Raw genomic sequence first — 16,722 nt, 5'->3', positions numbered from 1 at the left:
GGACCTTTGCATCTTCAGCTCCTCTTACGATCATCTGGGCACTCTCCCTTGGAGAATTTGCGGCTGTCGTCGCTTCAGCCGATCCGCATGTTTTTTTGTTACCAAATGGGATATCGACTGTCATTTTGCGACACATCACCGTACCCGCTGGTATGGTACATCAGTTAGCTTTGATAGTACTCTATAATCACAGGGACCTGGCACGATTTTTTTAATATCTAACAGTTATTTATTAATATATAATTTATAGTATCAAGGGTAATGGCAACTCGGCGATCGAGCAAAAACGACTAGATTTTTTTAAAACCGTGAATTATTTTAATAAATGGGTTCTATACAACATTGACGGATATCTTACCGTAAAGAGAAATAATTTCTATCTTTCCAATCGATGGCATGTATGTTTTATACCAAAAATGGCACAAGTATTGCCGAAGTTATGACTTGATGAATCGGGGCAATTTACGCAAAATTTGCTAGGTTGAACATTACCTGTCCGGTCGAAATGTCGTCTCGGCTCACATGGGCACCATCAAAAACCAAGCCAAAATCACAAAATCTAACGCGTTGATGTGAGTAAACAGAGTACGCCATAATTGTGATCTTCTACAATCTCCGTTGGAAGGTGTCATCAAACCGTACTTGTAGAAACTCCACTTTACACATCGTGTAAGCTCACGATACTTTAACCGTCACCGCCATGTTCCATTTTGTTTTTCGAACGCTTCTCGAGTTTATCACATAAGCGACAACAACATAACCATAATTTGCATAATGTAGTCACGACTAATGTAAAGTCGGAGAAGCGTTTCGAAGCAAAAATGAACATGGCGGTGACGTTAAAGTAACAGAGAGTTACAACGAGATTTACAAAGGAGTTTTTAACAAAGTACGGGTCATGACCGCCTCCCAAAGGAGATTGTGATGAACACAGTTATGGGAACTGTTTACCACCGTCAGAGCGTAATTTTTGTGGATTTTGGCTTGGATTTTGAGTAGTACCCATTAGAGCCGAAGACGACCATTTCGACCGGAAACAGGGAAATGTCTATACCTAGTCATATTTTTCGTAAATTTCCTCGATTCAACAAGCCATAAGACTTCGTCCCAATATTTGGCCTAATTTTGTTCCATCAAGCACTCAATGGAAAGATATAAAGTAATTGTCTCTTTAAGAAGAGAATATCTCGTCAAGTGTCGTTATAGAACCCATTTATTAAAATAATCACGGGTTTTAATAAAAATAGGTCCCGTTTTTCTCGACCGCAGAGTTCATACCCGTTGTGATCTATAATATATTATTATATGTATACTATTGGTTAAATAAACATTTTTCGTTGCCATGTCCCTGTGCTCATAATGGTCCCCACGCTTCAGCATGCCAAAATTAGGACTCAGTCTGCTTTTCATACATTGGAAAGAGAACACAAAAAACTTCATCACCAGGTTTAAAAACTTTACCCAGGACAGTTTTGTTGTCATGATTCCTCTTCTGTCTCTGCATAGCTCCCTTCGTGTGATCTCTCTCACTAGTTGATGGAATTCCTCCATGGTTTCCTGAAGGTGCCAAGCCCACTGGTTTGTGAGGTATAGCTTTCATTGCTCTGGTGATGGCATACGATGGATATTCCCGAGAGAGTGCTGGTTTCACTGCCAAGCATCATGAAGTTTGGAGTTATTTGACGTGGTCTCGTGTTCTGCTGGACCTGTACGCCATCATGACATAGGGAAGCTGTAGGTCCAAATCTCGTTGCTGTTTTCATTGACTCACTTGTTCCTAGCTTGGCTATTAATGTTCGGTTGAACCTTTGATCCATTCCATCACTTGATTTTGGGGGGGTGTAGGGCGGTTGTCCGTGTCTTTTTAGATCTGAAGAAGCTTGTACATCTTAGCTGAAACAAAGCCATCTATCAAATTGGACTCCCTGGGACGGAGTGTATCATGTTAGGACAACCGAAGCGACAGGACTAGAGCTACAGTTTTGTAGCCTCCAGGTTCGGTAGAGCGTGACTTTCGGTCCAAAATTGGTATATATAGGTCCGAAATTACCAAAAATGTGTTCGTTCCCAATGATCTGTTTCAGGCAGTTTTCAAACAAGATGCCTATTGCTATGCGCGCTCAATAGGAAGTCCAGTTTCAACTACCTGCATCGGCAGCTCTCTTTGCTGGTTAGGAGTTATGCCTTTACAAAACTGTAGGCAACCGACAAATATAGGGCTATCACATCACGCCTGGATCCCCGGCGCAGTAATAGGACTGCCTGATCTTTGCAAGTGTTTTTTTGTTTTTCTCAACCCCAAGTGTCCTGCAGCGTTATTGCCATGGGTATGCTCTCAGGCAGTTGCGTCCTATTCGATTTGGGAAGGACTCACCTTGCGTGGTGCCATTAGGACTTTTTCCTATATTGCAGGTTATCCTCTATAGATAATGCCTCAAACTGAGAGCACAAAAGTGATTTCACAGTTATGTTGCGGCTCTCAATACTCTTGAATGGGGGTATTATTCTATCCCGTCTGTTACCCACTCAATGGCACAAGTTTAATATCCTCCTCGTGCTTTCTTGTTGTTCTGTAGATATGGCTTTTGTTCGCTGTCTGCTCCGAGTTCCATCATACGCACAGGTTAGCAGTAGGCATGTTCTGAACTAGTGACCTTCCGACTAAAGCTGGTGTCCTCGTCCGTAAAAAGGTTTCGGCACCATCAACTCTATACGCATTTCTCCTCGGATATCGATCAACACTGGTGGGGTGCACACTCCATTCGGCACAATAACCTCATCTTTGCGGCAAACAAATTTGTCGTAGCGTAAATCGGAAGCAAACCCATTGCATGGGTGGCGATTTTCAGATCCCATCAATTCTAAACGACTTTCTTAACGTCTAGAGCCCATACATCTTTTCATGACATCCAAGCTGATATGGCATCTGTACTGATTTGGTCGACTGCCTTATTATTATATTCTGCAGTTCGAGTCGCACATGAATACTCAGCCGACAACGTGTAGCTTGTCACCCCCTGTCGTGAAAATATCTTGGTGTACCTTGGTAATGTTATGTATGACACTAAATACATGTAGTTATGAGATAAGGGAGATAACTCCTATAGCTTTATTATCAATATATCCTATAAAGGTCATATTATTAATCTAGGTTGTAGAACTTTCTAGAATATTATCATGTATAAACAAATATGTTTGTAAACATGTTGATTATAAGTAGAGATCTAGAATGATCTATTTCCAGAAAGTTCTGTGTGTTTATTTGTTTACTGTTTTTAGTTAGATATTTCTAGAAGAAGAAGGTTCTCCAATATTCTTGAATTAGGGTTTAGCTATATATACACCAGCTGCCCAAGGCTAATCAGAACTGTAATGAGACCTGTAATAAGACATATCAAGAATTGTACAGCGCCATATAAGATTCTATTGGGAGAGCTATTGTGACTTTATCTGTGGATTATTACAACACTTTGTGTGGATTTATTCATATTGCCTGGAACTTTACAAATCATCGGTGGACATTCAATTTCCTTGTGGATTTGTGATTATTGTTAATTTACCAGGACATTCGCATACAGATAAGTAACACTTTAAATCATCGTACTACTCTTGTACCACCACCAATTACTTTAGACATTGTAAACCATCTCTGTATAATATTGTATATATAATTAAATTGTGTTTTGAATTTAGCTGCTGGTTTCTCATTTCTGTTATTCGTTTATGTAACAGTAAGTTTCGGTCTGGCTGATGATGTGATGCTTTCAAACACTCGTTCTGAGATTATACTAACAGTTGCCCCGTTGTCTACCAAAAATTTCACCTTGAATCCATGTACATCTGCTTCTATGTACATACAAGCTTCATGAGCTGCTGCAGAGGCACCAATTGAAGCTTTAGATAGCTTCTTCCTACGCCTCACTCCAAATCGCTGGGCTGTTGGTCGGCTATCCTTTTTCTTCAGCTGTGGGCAACCCCGCTGGAAATGTCCTTCTTTCTTACAATTGTAGCAGTTATTTCCACTCGGTCTGCGCCTCCTCTCTTTCATTTTCTGAAAATCTGTCTCCAGTGTAGCGAGTTTCTTCTAAATATCTTCCAACAGTTTGACCATCTCACTGGACTCAGATTGTTTGGTAATAGCGATACCATCGCCGGCACCAGCCCTTTTACCTCACACACGCTAGCCCCTGTCTCAGAGGTGGTGGCAAGTAGGAAATTACGTCCATCTCTATGTTGTTTCTCACAACGGTTGTATGCCTCGAGTTCCACTGCTAACCGGGTTGCATCGGTCAAATTGCGGGGACGAGCTTGTTTGATGTGAATTCTCATGTCAGAATCGCTCAATGCCTCTATAAACTGCTGCTTAGCAAGAGTCTCCCGTACATCACTGGGCACTGTGGGGTATGCCAGCTTTACCAGCCTCCTAATTGCCTGTCCTATCTCAGGCAGTGTTTCTGAAGCCTTTTGCTTTCTTTCCATTAGCTGTACGCGGTATAGCTCTGTCTGGTCAGGCGGAGAGAAGCGCTCCTCCAATGCAGTCATCTAAGACTCGTAATCCTGCTGCTGAGAGACATCGAGATCCCCAAGTATACCTTGAGCTTGTCCTTGTAAAGCAACAGACAGGTACAAACCCTTCTCATAGTCCGACCAATTGTTGACTCTAGCACATGCTTCAAAGTGGGATTTATAATCAATCAATGCTGCAGTACCATCATAGGTCGAGGCTTTAACCGATACATGTTTAGGAGATCTGTCTGAGTTGATGCTCCGTCGTTGCCGACGTGTATCACCTTTCCTATAAGTCACTGGGTCATCATCACCATTGCTCTGATCATCATCAAATCTGAGGCCATGAGATTTCCTATCCTTGCTGTTGGTGTTGTGAGTTTGACTACTCGTAGCATGCAAAGGTTATGCAAAATATCCATACTATGTTGCTTCATAGACGAAATCTGGCTCCTTAGCATCTTGATCTCATCTTCAATTTCCCGAGTATTCTCACTAAAACTCTTTCCATTTAGCTCATACCCAAACTCATGGTCCTTGGTTTCAGAACTGGGTATAGTCTTGATACCCGAGTTCGGGGAGACCCACGGGTGATCGGACTACACTACGCTACACTTATCAACCCGTGGGGGATATTAACGTTAGTGTATATATCGGCTGGGTTACTGAGGATGCTTTCGGGAGTGCATTAGGACTTTCCCTGGTCATGTTCAGGTTTACACTGGCGGCTCGAAAGATAGTGATAAAGCGTCAGAAGCATGCTGTATATCTAATCACTGTTTCTCTATCCGACTTCCAGATGTTGCCTTCATTTTATGCGGAAGCATGTGCTATCGACCTGGCTCTTGACCACTTCGAAGAACGCCGCATTGAAAATCTGCATCATCTGTTCTGACTCTCTTTCGGTTCTTCGATCTCTGAAATCAAGAAACCCATTCTTATTCAAAATCTTTTAATCCGAACATTTCGATTATCTTGTAAAACCCAAATTACACATATCTGGATCCCCAGTCATGTGGACATAAAAAGCCAATAAAGGAACCAAGACTGCTCTTCGCTTATCACAAGCAGATTTGAAACGATTATACACTGACATCAAACCCTCAATTCAGTCAGCCATCAAACACCACTGGCAACAAAGGTGGTCTATAAACTGTTTAAAATACAACTTATACTTATTCCTAAACATACATATTTTACACATTCATATCTGTTGAGAGGGGAGGATTCTCCTCTCACAGTGGAACATATTTTAGTGCATTGTATTGAAATATTATGATTTTCAATTATCTCAAAGAAATCGGCATTTTTATCAAAACATGAACGTTAAATCCCATCTTATCATCGTATCAACTCAACATTTTATCGTTTCATCAACACTGCATGAGTTTTCTCATGTGTTTTAGCCAGGACTATTTTAAATCATACAATCTTTTTATGAAATCAACAGCTGTGTTTTAGTTCTTACTTGCCTATGTCTTATCCTGATCTTTTAGATGCAATCATTATATCTATTCTATCCGGGTCTTTAAAACATGATGCATCACTAAAAGTTGGACTCACAACATTACTAAGTTGTCTGCTGGGACTGTAAAAATCAAACAAACAATCAAAAGCCCTTGTATATAGGACGTGAACGTAATCGTGGCGAATAATGCTCCAGGATAAAAGAATTTTAACATTCATGTGGAAATGTGGCTTTTTGCTTAAAAAATCCATGCTTGGCGCCATTCGAGCGATAATTAGAACACGTGTTTGAAGGAGTACTTGATATTATATGGCTCGTCAGCGTTTAGAGGCATGCAGTCAAACATAGGACATTCTTCAGATTCTGGATACCAATCGAACGCGAATTAACGTCGGGAAATTAATAGTTGCTTTGTGCAACGTGTGAGTTTTGTAACCAAATCTTGCAATACACCAATTTAATAAGAACTCGCATGGAACTCCAATGGTGTTTCTCTGATGGCCGATTTGTAATATTTTCGATGTAAGTTACAACAAGATAAATAGACTTATCTGAACAGTTGATGACTATATTTTTCCATCCATTTTTAACCTTGCAGGTACTCTGCCGATTTATTGATGGTATTGATCAGATATGGTCGTTTGAATTAAGGACATTACGTACTCCACAGCGATTAGAACATAAAAACAAGATTATATAAGAAAACTCGTCTGATAGATAGTAGAAGAATATCCCTGGCACTAACCATGTGGCGCCCTGCATGTTAAGAATCGTGATAATGATTCTCACGGACAGCTGTAAAACCGATTTATTATAAAATTATCAATGTTTACTGCTGACTTGTATTATTCTCTACACTGGCTGTATGATATACTGGATTTTTATATTTGTGTGGGTGTGTGATCATTCCATTGAAGCTATCTTTACTCCCGAGAGTCTGAATTGACGACTGAATAAAGATGATGGTGACATTTGTGTTGGGGACAATAGACAATGCGAATTCCAAACCTATTTTGCAACACAGAAGGGACGAATACACCTATAAGTTGTTATTTTTTAGATAATGGTTAAAATACCAGATGGATTTTATTTTACAGTTTATAGTCAAAATAAATGTTACCTGGATCCATTCGTGGTGTACAGCTGTTCCGACATCATCAGCGCTCATTGTGGAAAACGTATTTCTGATGAAGATGCTTCTATTCAAGACTAGACATGTCTCGGAATATCTAAAATACTACCAATCTATAAAATAAAATAAAAACAAAATGTCTAAGATACATATTAAAAAGCAGCCTTACGTTGTTTTTTGTGGTTTTTTTTTTTTTTTTTTTTTTTTCAAGTTTAGAGTGTCACTAAACAGTTGGTAATAAAATTAAACTAAACACAATATTTTTGGGACCTACATCCGTTTGAAAAGGACATATATTAGTTGTAAAATCAAATGATTATCGACCTTTTATACTGGTAGTGCCTAGTGATTTTATATTAATCATCAAACAACATACCGATTTCTATAGCAAGTGATAAATGTATGTTGATTTTGAGAAACTGAAATAGCGAATTCTTTTAAAGGATATGTATGTATCTCTTTAGGGGGCATACATAAGATACAAAAGGATCAGCTGCATAGTGTATGCTTTACAGAACATTCGATTTTCTCTAAGTTCATAGTAATAGTCTGAGGTCAACTCTAAAGTTCATAGTAATGTTCAGAGGCCAAAAGGTGAATATTGTATGTCTTCATTAATTAAATATAAAGTAAAATGTCATCGTTATGCAGTTTATTGCCAGCAAATCACGGTCTTGGGATTTTGAGTTCATTAGAAAAGATGAAGATTGAATGGAAGCAGGTCGCAGTGACCTAGTTAAGCATTTGTTTAAATAAACAGCATTAAAAACAATTATTATTTTGCTGAAAACTTTCATCTTTGCATACGATTATATATATAAGTAATGCATGTTGATTATTGACATGACTTGCTTAAGAATTCATATTGAGCTGGGTGACGGGGATAAATTCAGGCCATTAATCAATTTAAGGTATCCGTCTGGCGAACTAAGCATCTTCTCTGGTTTTTTTTCAGTTGTTAACATTTGGTTGTATGGTCTATAACAGTTTTCTCATTTTGTCATAGAAACAAAAACATTTCACGTGTTCTACATATTTTTTGCTTCGCCTCTGTAAGTGTTTAAACTTTCCAAATTTACAAAAGATTGAGTTGTCAATTTTGGACCCTCTGGTGGCCGATGACCGTTTTATGCTATTATTTTTTGGTTACAGATTACCCCGGGGCGTTAGGGAACATCCATGGTATGGACTAAATGATTAAGTTTTCCAGGTCGGGAGTCCCTTGTGAGTTATTGGCGGTGGGGGTTTAATACAAGAGAAGAGCAATTGTTTCTGTTTTGTCCCGTAGTGGGGTGCTGAATTCAAATTTATATTGTTGTAATTACTTTTTATGAATTATAATGCATTTTATTATGTTAAAAAAAAACATTTTGGCAAATATAACTTAGTGTCTATAAAAATAGGGTCCACAGTGACCCTGATATTTGGTAAGTTTAGAATTGTAAAAGTTTTATCATAATAATCTAGGATTTAAATATTGATTTTCCATTTCCAGTGTGACAACTGAATAAAATAGCTCAGAAATCTCCCGAACTGTTCCGATCTATTCCCTATCGTGTACGGGTTATTGCCGATATTGATACATGTGATATCGACTCGGGAGGTTCCGGGTTCAAGTACGGTGTAATGTATATGTTCGGGTCATGTGATTTCCTTTATTACCCGAATATGTTTGAAATCATGGCGTTTGACTGTGGAGGTTCTTTCAAAACGTGTGATATTTCATGCGACATTATAACCACTATTGCCATTTTAGTATGATTGGTGCTTTTATGGATCTTAACCACCCAGTATATAAACATCCATATTTTTCCTATGATGTATACAGTTCATTTTCTAAAAACAATTTAACAACAGTCACTGGAAATGTTGTTCCACCACGACTGCAGTAACGTAGGTGAAAAACTGTGTGTTTTTTCTCTTTACAGTCCTTGTTACATTGTTGAGGGTATACTTTTATAAAGAATTTTCCTCTATTCCCGGGGACCGTCAGGAATCTTCACTGTGGTAGTTTTGTATCCATATCTCGCACTCTGTCTCCGTGACGCTAATGGTTTGTTGTAAACTGTAGATGTTTAAGTCTATCTGTGTATGAAAGGTGTAATATTTATCAGCGACCAGCTTTGTTGCCCTTCGTTTGTACTCCTTCGATTTTTTTCGGTGTATTTCGCTTTGTACGGAAAACCAAGATAGCACATTGCGAAATCAAGATGAATTATCACTTATGATTTTATATTAATAATAGAAAGGTTTCTTTGTCCAAATTTAGAAATGCTCTTCTTATTATTGCCATCATCATATGCGCTCGTTTGATATTTTATGGTTTTGAAATTCGAGACTGTTATCGATCATTATTCTTACGTCTTTTTTTCACTTGTGATTTCTTTGGAGTTTTTAACGGCAAGGTGGTACGTGCAAACTTTTACACTTGTCCTTCCTAAGTGCACGTGTAAACATTTACCCAATGGCCATTTTAAAAAAGCCCATGCTACCATATTATGGAGATCTTCTTGCAGAAAGGTATTTGAACAATTTTCTTCTGTCTGATATAAACTCTGAATTATTATCTATCCCATTGTCAATATGCGAACAGGTATGTCTCAGAGTGTTAGAGTATCCGTTGCGTGGTCCATTTATGCATACAAACAAACAATATCGGACCAATTACAGACCCTTGTGGAACTCCAAATGTGCCGGTACTTCTCCGATCCGATATTATTTTCCATTAATAACCAATGCACATGCTTCCCATACTTTTTAAATAGTAAGTCCTCACATTTAAACGACGAGGTGTGGGCGTGTGATGTGTGAGTTTGTTGATCTTCCCGGTATATCATCCATGGTTGTTTGTTTCTGAAACCCCTGTTAAAGTTGGCTTTTCATATGATTAATCAAGTTGTTTGCCGAACGAGCGTTTCCATTATTTTGCACACAACTGACCTGAGACTGACGGGTCTGTAATTTCCAGAGTGATTTGTTCCCTTTTTTGGTAGATCGCACATACATGTGCCTATTTCCCATCCCTGTAGAAACCATTTCCGTTTCTATACAAGTGATTGTATAATAGTGTTTAATGACGATGCTATCGTACTGGCCAGTTCCTTGAGAAGTCGTGGGTGTACTCCGTCTGGCCCCGGGGATTTATTAACATTGAGATTTAATAATGCTCTCTGTGTTTCCTCATTTGTAAATAACCAGTTTCCCATCTCTGTTCTGATACTTTTATTGTGGAATTTCGGGAATATCATCATTGAGTCACTGACATAAAATACACTACAGAAAAACTGGTAAAACAATTTCAGCCTTTCTAAAGTGAGAGCTACTTAAATTGCAAAAAAATTACAGCTTCATTATGGGTCCTTAAAACACTCCAAATGTTTTGTAATTTTAGTTATATGTTAAAACCTAATTTTTCTACAAGGGGTATCAGACTAAATAATAATCAATTTGAAATGCATTATCAAGCAAATACAGACGAGTATTGGATTAATATATAAACGTTGACACAGTTAGATTTTCGATGATTTAATTTAATGATCTCAAAGATCAGCATATTCATTATCATAATGTAATGTTATAATAAAACGCAAAAATTACCGTTCCACAATATTTCTGTAAATGTTCACACAGTTACTTCAGTTCAATGAGCCAACTTTTTAGAAAATATTTTTGGTGCACACAAAATGGTAAGTGGTGGAAATCACCCATTGAATTATAATTTGACACTGGCCGAAAATAACATGCATAATTTCGACATTTTCTGTCTTTAAAATGTAGCCCAAAATTTTATTTGTTACATTTTGCCTACATATTTGTGATCATAATATGTAATCATTTAAACTCTTCCGAAAATAATACAGTTTGATGACATAAAAACATTATTTTGATACCTTTTTGGATTTAAAAAGTTGAACCCTGTCATACACCTCTACAAGGCAATTTTTAAATGGGCCACAGCACAGGCCCCTGGGACCTTTTCATTTTTTAACGTATTCAAGTGTTTTAGCATTAATGTTGCTACAATGTAACATTTAGTTTTAATAAAATTGTGTTCGTGGGCAAATTTCATTGTTCGTGAAAGAGGTCCTTTGGCCAAGAACATCCTTTTGGAAGGGGAACAGATTTGGTATAAATTTTGGTTCCTGACGCTCTAGAGCAGAAAGATTGGGGCCCAATAGGTAAATTAGAGTTGAATCTTCATAATTCCTTCAGAAAATAAGTAATGATCCTGTATTCAGAACATTACTTAGCAAATACAAACCACCCAGGTGAGCGATACAGGCCCTCTGGGCCTTTTGTTTTCGTTTCTTCTTCGTTATTTCGTTCTTTACTTGATATAAAACAAACTCAAATACGAATTGGAAAACCTCTGTTGCAGATTTTTTTTTGTGAAACCCGTATATTTCCTGACGCGGTGGTGATTGAGAAAACGCAATGCTCTTCAGGACCACTTATTTCATTTTTTAGATCCATATATTTTCTCCTTCCTTTTTATATTTACTTTTGTATTTAAAATTTTGCTTTTATGCCATGTTCCATTTATTTGATTTTAGTCAGAAGGTTTAAATGGAGGCCATTCTCTGTAATGTTTTTTATTTAAATAGTTTTGAAACTCAGTTAACTAATTTCTACTCTATCAACCTTGTGAAAAGGCTGCACTCAGCAATCCGTGAACCTTACTAAATTGCACTCTTGGTATAGTATCCAGCGGTCCCAACTACAACGTTTACAATTCTTGAGTTTGGCTAAGTACGATTCCGTTACGACGTATTGTTAAATAATATGATTAGGCCTGTTCAAAGTGGTCAAAGTATTGACTTAGCAACACTTTCATGTCTAAAGTAAGATCTTTGATATTCGTCCGTGTGAGATATCAGGTAAGTGTATTTATACTATGGTTGATGGCAAAGATAATGGAGCTTTCCCATAATGTTATTAACGTAACACGTGCTTGAAGCGGTGTCAGCAATACCCAGTGTAATATTTATTCAGAGACTTTTCATAAAACTTCAATAACACGAATTAACAAATACAGCTAACACGAATGGTGGATGCTGGAAGTTATTTTGCATCTTACTTTATATAGATTCAAAACTAATACACTCTAGATTCGAAATGAACTTTTCGCTTACGTGAAAACATTTTTCGAGGTTGCTATAGAACCACGAATATCATATGTTTTGTGTGTTTTTGAAATGATCCCCTAATTACGACAAGAACTCCTTAATAAATAAATAAATAAACATTAAATTACGTTAACGGCGAAATATTACATCTTATATGGTATAAAACATGTGAAATATCACCATGCAAATCATTGAAATAACGTTAACGCGAATATTACAATCTTATATGTTATAACATTGTGAAATATCACATACAAATCATTAAAATAACGTGAACGCGAATATTACATCTTATATGGTATAACATGTGAAATGTCACATACAAATCATTAAATAACGTGAACGCGAATATTACATCTTATACAGTATAACATGTGAAATATCACATACAAATCATTAAATAAAGTTAACGCGAATATTACATCTTATACAGTACAACATGTGAAATATCACATACAAATCATTAAATAACGTGAACGCGACTATTACATCTTATACAGTACAACATGTGAAATATCACATACAAATCATTAAATAACGTTAACGCGAATATTACACCTTATATGGTATAACATGTTGAAATATCACATACAAAATCATTAAAAAACGTTAACGCGAATATTACATCTTATACAGTACAACATGTGAAATATCACATACAAATCATTAAATAACATTAACGCGAATATTACATCTTATACAGTATAACATGTGAAATATCACATACAAATCATTAAATAACGTTAACGCGAACATTACATCCTATACAGTACAACATGTGAAATATCACATACAAACCATTAAATAACGTTAACACGAATATTACATCTTATATGGTATAGCATGTGAAATATCACATACAAATCATTAAATAACGTTAACGCGAATATTACATCTTATACAGTTCAACATGTGAAATATCACATACAAATCATTAAATAACGTTAACGCGAATATTACATCTTATACAGTACAACATGTGAAATATCACATACAAATCATTAAATAACGTTAACGCGAATATTACATCTTATACAATACAACAGGTGAAATATCACATACAAATCATTAAATAACGTTAACGCGAACATTACATTTTATATGGTATAACATGTTAAATATCACATACAAATCATTAAATAACGTTAACGCGGATATTACATCTTATATGGTATAACATGTGAAATATAACAAACAAATCATTAAAAAACGTTAACGCGAATATTACATCTTATACATACAACATGTGAAATATCACATACAAATCATTAAATAACGTTAACGCGAATATTACATCTTATACAGTACATGTGAAATATCACATACAAATCATTAAATAACGTTAACGCGAATATTTACATCTTTATACAGTACAACATGTGAAATATCACATACAAATCATTAAATAACGTTAACGCGATATTACATCTTATACAACTGTATAAACATGTGAAATATTCACATACAAATCATTAAATAACGTTAACGCGAACATTACATCTATACAGTACAACATGTGAAATATCAATTACAAATCATTAAATTAACGTTTAATCGCGGAAATATTACATATAACGTTATCTTATACAGTACAACATGCGAAATATCACATACAGATCATTAAATAACGTTAACGCGAATATTACATCTTATACAGTTTAACATGTGAAATATCACATTCAGATCATAAAATAACGTTAACGCGAATATTACATCTTATACAGTACAACATGTGAAATATCACATACAAATCATTAAATAACGTTAACGCGAATATTACATCTTATACAGTACAACATGTGAAATATCACATACAAATCATTAAATAACGTTAACGCGAATATTACATCTTATACAATACAACAGGTGAAATATCACATACAAATCATTAAATAACGTTAACGCGAACATTACATTTTATATGGTATTAACATGTTAAATATCACATACAAATCATTAAATAACGTTAACGCGGATATTACATCTTATATGGTACAACATGTGAAATATCACATACAAATCATTAAAAAACGTTAACGCGAATATTACATCTTATACAGTACAACATGTGAAATATCACATACAAATCATTAAATAACGTTAACGCGAATATTACATCTTATACAGTACAACATGTGAAATATCACATACAAATCATTAAATAACGTTAACGCGGATATTACATCTTATATGGTACAACATGTGAAATATCACATACAAATCATTAAATAACGTTAACGCGAATATTACATCTTATACAGTACAACATGTGAAATTTCACATACAAATCATTAATAACGTTAACGCAAATATTACATCTTATACAGTACAACATGTGAAATATCACATACAAATCATTAAATAACGTTAACGCGAATATTACATCTGATACAGTACAACATGTGAAATATCACATACAAAGCATTAAATAACGTTAACGCGGAATATTACATCTTATACAGTACAACATGTGAAATATCACATACAAATCATTAAATAACGTTAACGCGAATATTGCATTCTTATATAGTACAACATGTGAAATATCACATACAAATCATTAAATAACGTTAACGCGGATATTACATCTTATACAGTACAACATGTGAAATATCACATACAAATCATTAATAACGTTAACGCGAATATTACATCTTATACAGTACAACATGTGAAATATCACATACAAATCATTAAATAACGTTAACGCGAATATTACATCTTATACAGTACAACATGTGAAATATCACATACAAATCATTAAATAACGTTAACGCGGAATATTACATCTTATATGGTACAACATGTGAAATATCACATACAAATCATTAAATAACGTTAACGCGAATATTACATCTTATACAGTACAACATGTGAAATTTCACATAAAAATCATTAAATAACGTTAACGCAAATATTACATCTTATACAGTACAACATGTGAAATATCACATACAGATCATTAAATAACGTTAACGCGGATATTACATCTGATACAGTACAACATGTGAAATATCACATACAGAGCATTAAATAACGTTAACGCGGATATTACATCTTATACAGTACAACATGTGAAATATCACATTCAAATCATAAATAACGTGAACGCGAATATTGCATCTTATATAGTACAACATGTATTACATACAAATCATTAAATACCGTTAACGTGAATTATATCTTACAGTACAAATCATTAACAAATCAACGTTAAATAACGTGAACGCGAATATTACATCTTATACAGTACAACATGCGAAATATCACATACAAATCATTAAATAACGTTAACGCGAATATTACATCTTATACAGTACAACATGTGAAATATCACATACAGATCATTAAATAACGTTAACGCAAATATTACATCTTATACAGTACAACATGTGAAATATCACATACAGATCATTAAATAACGTTAACGCGGATATTACATCTTATACAGTACAACATGTGAAATATCACATACAGATCATTAAATAACGTTAACGCGGATATTACATCTTATACAGTACAACATGTGAAATATCACATACAAATCATTAAATAACGTTAACGCGAATATTACATCTTATATAGTACAACATATCACAATGTTAACATATTAATATAAGTGAAAAATTAAATTACAATCATTTAATAAATACGTATAACGCGGATATTACATCTTATACAGTACAACATGCGAAATATCACATACAAATCATTAAATAACGTTATTACATCTTATACAGTCGTGAAATATTACATCAGATTAAATAACGTTAACGTATTACATCTATACAGTATGTGAAATATCACATACAGATCATTAAATAACGTTAACGCGAATATTACATCTTATACAGTACAACATGTGAAATATCACATACAGATCATTAAATAACGTTAACGCGATATTACATCTTATACAGCGTGAAATATCACATACAAATCATTAAATACACGTTAACGCGAATATTACATCTTATATAATAACAACATGTGAAATATTACATACAAATCATTAAATAACAAAGCGGATATTACATTTATACATACAACATGCGAAATATCACATACAGATCATTAAATAACGTTAACGCGAATATTACATCTTATACAGTTTAACATGTGAAATATCACATTCAGATCATAAAATAACGTTAACGCGAATATTACATCTTATACAGTACAACATGTGAAATATCACATACAAATCATTAAATAACGTTAACGCGAATATTACATCTTATACAGTTCAACATGTGAAATATCGCATACAAATCATTAAATAACGTTAACGCGAATATTACATCTTATATGGTATAACATGTGAAATATCACATACAAATCATTAAATAACGTTAACACGGATATTACATCTTATACAGTACAACATGTGAAATATTACATACAAATCATTAAATAACGTTAACGCGAATATTATACAATTATCGACCTATTTTCAGGTGGATACGGTGAGTTATCAACCCGAGTAAGTG

Source organism: Argopecten irradians, chromosome 3 (assembly GCF_041381155.1).
Source record: "Argopecten irradians isolate NY chromosome 3, Ai_NY, whole genome shotgun sequence".
Lineage (NCBI taxonomy): Eukaryota > Metazoa > Mollusca > Bivalvia > Pectinida > Pectinidae > Argopecten > Argopecten irradians.
This window is presented reverse-complemented; position numbering follows the sequence as displayed.